Source organism: Calliphora vicina, chromosome 3 (genome assembly GCF_958450345.1).
Source record: "Calliphora vicina chromosome 3, idCalVici1.1, whole genome shotgun sequence".
In the NCBI taxonomy this organism is placed as follows: domain Eukaryota; kingdom Metazoa; phylum Arthropoda; class Insecta; order Diptera; family Calliphoridae; genus Calliphora; species Calliphora vicina.
Window position 1 is genome coordinate 124,194,020 of NC_088782.1, and position 6,000 is coordinate 124,200,019.

Genomic DNA, 6,000 nt, shown 5'->3' on the forward strand with positions numbered 1-6,000 from the left:
GAATTTAATATTTTTTTACATTGTTTACATGGTGTAAAATATAGTGTAGACATTGTAAAATTCTTTAGTAATTGTTTATTTATAAAAATTTAGAGATTTTGTTTAAAAAATTCAGTTTTTTACAATTATTTACATTATTTACCTGAGTGTAAACAATGTATAAATTGTATAAATTTGCTGACTATTCAGGGAATAATAATGGTTTTCGGATTGTGACAAATTTTTTTTATTTTTGTACATTGTTTACCTTGGTGTAAATAATGTGTAAATAGTGTAACATCATTTACTTTAGATAGTAGACATTTGTTTATGAAAAATTGTGGATTGGTTATTTTTTTACATTGTTTACGTGGTGTAAATAATGTAAAATTCTTTAGTAATTGTTTATTTATAAAAATTTAGAGATTTTGTTTAAAAAATTCAGTTTTTTTTCAATTATTTACATTATTTACCTAAGTGTAAACAATGTGTAAATTGTATAAATTTGCTGACTATTTAGGGAATAATAATGGTTTTCGGATTATGACAGATTTTTTTTATTTTTGTACATTGTTTACTTTGGTGTAAAGAATGTGTAAATAGTGTAACATCATTTATTTAATATAGTAGACATTTGTTTATGAAAAATTGTGGATTGGTTATTTTTTTACATTGTTTACATGGAGTAAATAATGTAAAATTCTTTAGTAATTGTTTATTTATAAAAATTTAGAGATTTTGTTTAAAAAATTCAGTTTTTTACAATTATTTACATTATTTACCTAAGTGTAAACAATGTGTAAATTGTATAAATTTGGTAATTATTTAAGTCAAATGATGTTTTTCGGATAGTGGAAAATCTTTTTTATTTTTTTACATTGTTTACCTTGGTGTAAATAATGTGTAAATGATGTAACATTATGTTTTTTCTTTGGTAGTAGACATTTGTTTACGAACAATTTTGGATTTGGTTATTTTTTTACATTATTTACATGGCGTAAAATATAGTGTAAACAATGTAAAATTCTTTAATAATTGTTTATTTATCAAAATTTTAATTTTTTATCTTAGAAATTCAGTTTTTTACAATTATTTACATTATTTACCTAGGTGTAAACAATGTGTAAAATGTATAAATTTGCTGTTTTTTTAAGTCATAATGATGTTTTTTCGCATAGGGGAAGATTTTTTTTATTTGTTTACATTGTTTACCTCATGTAAACAATGTATAATTTCTTAAGAATTGTTTACATATAGGTAAAGGTTTTATGAATTTATAATATTTTAAAATTTTTTACAAAATGTACAAATTCAACAAAAATAGTGTAAAAACGACAAAAAATTCGTTTTTGAAAAGCTTAGGGTTTTTAGTACTTTTTCCAAATTTGAAATATGCCAAAAATCTCTTTGTTTAAAAAAGTAGTATTTTTAGTACTTTTTCTAAAATTGCTAAAATGCTTAGTTGTTTTATTTGTAATTTAAATGTTTGTATTAATTATACGAAAGCAATGTAAAAATATTAAAAAAAAATAAACAGAAATGCAAAAAAATCTTTTTGGAAAAAAGTAGTAATGTTATTTTTTAAAAAAGTAGTATTTTTTAGTACTTTTTATATAACTTTCTATTTAGTAGTAAACAACGTTAAAATATTAGTAAAATTACTTAAAACTATTTAAATTTTGTAGATTTTTTTTTGCAGTTTTCATTGTTTACCTGGTGTAAACAAAAAGTAAATTTCGTTTAAAGAAATTATTGTAGTAATTTTATAAATGTTGTTAAATTTGGCATTAATATGTTCATAAATTCTTTAAAGTTTCCATAAAACTAACGATTTCTTGTAATAAAATTTCCCTTATATATTGATTATCTACGTTGCTAATGCTTTCACATTTAAAAATTTATTAAATGTCATTAGTTTTAATAATTTAATGCACTTTTTTTTAGCCTATAGAAGTCACGTAAATCAATTATTATTATTTATTATTAACACACGCAATTATTAGTTGTAGTTTGTTGTTTTGCTTTTAAAATTTTTGCAAATCATGTTATTTTTTTTAAAAAAAAATACTATTTAAAATATTACGTCGAAATGTATTTTTGTTTTTCTATAAATTACGCGCCATTTTATTATAGTAAAATATATGTATAAATAAAGAATTCTACACACTTAATTTTCCGGCACGTTTAGAATGATTGCCGAGCTAATTAATTGTAAGCTCTCTCACACTCTCTAATAGAGATATTCAAGGTAGCACAAATGACGTCAAATTAGAAAAAAAAAACAATAACAAAAAAGTTGAATAGTTTAAAAACTTTACAGAAGATAAGGAAGTAGAAAATGGAAATTACATTTAATTGAACAATTTTTTTTTTTTAAAAATTCAAAAATAATTTTTTTTAAAAAAGTCATATTTTTTTTTATTTGTTTTAAATAGCACCAAGGTAATATAAAAACTGAAAATTAGTAAATTTAGTACTTTATACAACTTTCAATTTCGGAGTATGTTTACTACTTTTTTTAGAAAACGAATAAAATTTTTCGCTTTGTCGCCTTTAATCTGCTTCAGCTTTGTCTTGCCTGCCTAAACTTTTACGAATTCCATTACCTTTTTTTAGCTTTGGTATTTTTATTTCTTAATAATTTATTTGCTTAATTGTTCTTTTCTATTTTTAATATAACTTTGACATTGACTTTGACGATAAGGAAAAAAATACCTAAAAAAAGTCCACAACAATTAACTCTATTACCATAAAAAAACTAAAAAAAATATGAGAAAAAAAACCCTCTCAACTTGATTTATAGAGAAAAACACATGTTAGAACACACGCATTTACTCATACACACACTTACACACATTTGAATACATAAATATTTCGCTTAAGATTCTAATTACTAAGTAGTCCGTTGTATTACTCATTTGTTTATATTTTTTAAACGATTCCTGCAACAACAAAATAAAACATGTGCCGGTCAAAATAACAACAACATAAGAAAAATATAAAAAAAATCTTTTACACATTGAAACCCAATAAAATCTGCAGGAAATGTCAAAAAGTAGTAATTTAAAATAGTAGTATTTTTAGTACTTTTATTAAATTTTTTAAAAATTTATATAATTTAACTAAAATATTGTACAATTTCAACAAAAATAGTGTAAAAATGGAAAAATACGTTTTTGAAAAAGGTAGTATTTTCAGTACTTTTTTTAAATTTTAAAAATTATCATTCTATTCTTAAAATTTTGTTTAAATTTAAACAAAATATGGGAAAACTGAAAAAAATATGACAAAATTCACTTTTTTAAAAAGTAATATTTTTAGTACTTTTTTTAAATTTGTTAAAAATGTATATAATTTTTCTTAAATTTTGTACAAAAATTAGTATTTTGTTTAAACAAAATATGGGAAAAGTGAAAAAAAATTTAAAAAAAATGACAAAAATCACTTTTTTAAAAAGTAGTATTTTTAGTAGTTTTATTAAATTTGTTTAAAATGTATATAATTTAACTAAAATTTTGTACAAATTCTACAGAAATAGTGTAAAATCGAAAAAATACGTTTTTGGAAAAGGTAGTATTTTTAAAAATGAGCATTTTATTCTTAAAATTTTGTTTAAATTTAAACAAAATATGGGAAAACTGAAAAAAATATGACAAAAATCACTTTTTTAATAAGTAGTATTTTTAGTACTTTTATTAAATTTGTTAAAATTGTATAAATTTTACTTAAATTTTGTTCAAATTCTACAGAAATGGTGTAAAAATAGAAAATAATACGATTTTGGAAAAGGTATTATATTTAGTACTTTTTCCAAATTTTAAAAATTAGCATTTTATTCTTAAAATTTTTGTTTAAATTTAAACAAAATATGGGAAAACTGAAAAAAATATGACAAAAATCACTTTTTTAAAAAGTAGTATTTTTAGTACTTTTATTAAATTTTTTAAAAATCTACAAATTCAACAAAAATAGTGTAAAAACGAAAAAATACATTTTTGGAAAAGGTAGTATTTTTAGTACTTTTTCAAATCTTGAAAAAAACTGAATTTTTTCTTAAATTTTTTTAAAATTTAAACAAAATATGGTGAAAGTAAAAAAAAAATTATAAAAAATTACAAAAATCACTATTTTAAAAAATGTAGTATTTTAGTACTTTTTCTAAAATTGTTAAAAAGTTTAGTTTTTTTATATTTATAAATTAAATTTTTGTATAAATGCAATGAAAACAATGTAAAAATATTTAAAAAAGAAAGGGAAATGCTATAAATAACTTTTAGTAAAAAAGTAGTATATCTACTACTTTTTAAAAAATTTAACAAATTCACATTTTTCCTCTAATTTTTTTAAATGGCACCAAGGTAATATTAAAACTCAAAATTTTGCTGTTGAAAAAAGTTGTTTTTTTAGTACTTTTTATATAACTTTCTATTATACTACTATTTTGACTACTTTTTTCAAAAACATATAAAATTTATATTATTTACTTAATTTTTAGATAGAAATAGCACAGAATGCTTAAGAATAAAGTGACAAAAAAGTATAATTTTTAGTACTTTTTTAGAAATTGAGCAAAAATATATAAATAACGTTCATATTTTTACTACTTTTTCAAAACCAAATAAAATTCATATTTCTTTACTAAGTTTTAGTTAGAAATAGCACAGAATGCTTAAAAATCACTTTAAAAAAAGTATAATTTTTTTGTTTAAAAAAAGTAGTTTTTTTAGTACTTTTTATATAACTTTCTATTTAGTAGTATTTTTACTACTTTCTTCAAAAACATATAAAATTTATATTTATTTACTTAATTTTAGTTGGAAATAGCACAAAATGTAGTACTTTTAAGAAATTTGGTTTAATACAATATACCAAGACAATTAAAACATTACATAAATCACTTTTAGAAAAAGGTAGTATTTTTAGTACTTTTGTAGAATTTTAAAAAAGTCATATTTTTCTCTTAATTGTTTTTAAAAGTGCAGCAAAATAATTTAAAATCACAAAAAAATTCACATTTTAAAAAGTGTATTTTTAGTACTTTTTTAGAATTTAAACAAAATCATATTTTTCTCTTAATTGTTTTTAAAAGTGCAGCAAAATAATTTAAAATCACAAATAAAATTCACATTTTAAAAAGTAGTATTTTTAGTACTTTTTTAAAACCAAACATTTTCTAATTTTTATGAAATTTTAGAAGTTTTAAAGTTATAGAATGCTAAAAATTACTTATTAGTGCAAAAAACCAGGTTTAGAAATAAGTAGTATTTTTACTACTATTTATAAAACTTAAAAAATAGCAATAAAATTGCTTTTAGAAACTGGTATTAATATTTTTCGAACTATTTAAGAAATTGTAATTTAAGAAGTTGTAAAAGAAATGCTTAAAATCACTAAGAAAAAAATCGAATTTTTAATTTCTTTTTGAAAGTTGTTACTCTACAAGAAAATATTATTGTTATCTTTAAAAAATTCAGTTTTTTTTTTCAATTACTTGTGGCCTTTTAAACAATTTTTCTTTGCTCCCCTAATGTCCTTCTAAACACTTAATTTATCAATATTATTAAGCCCCTTTATCAATAATCCCCCCAGCTGAAACAATTAATAAGCGAGTTTAAGTGCAAGTTTGAAATTCCTTGTAAAACCCACACACTCATTAATAATTCATGGAAATTTCTATACAAATTGACCCTCAAATATAAAAATCCCTTTTTTGTTGTTGTTGCTATTAATGTCTTAATACAACAAATATTTATATAGAACGAAACAAAAAAAATAACAACCGGTAAATATCATCAACAACATCGTCATCATTCATCATTACACCCGACAACTCTTGTTGCTCTCATATATTCTCGCTGGCTGCCTAACTCCCTCCCTACCTCTGGACAATATGGCGTTTGTAATTTCTCCTGGCAAAATGAAAATGCATGTGAATACAACTCGTAGAGTGTATGAGTGAGTGAGTTATCACCACAATGAATTTAATTTTTTTTTATTTTTTATTGCATTGTTGTTGCTGTG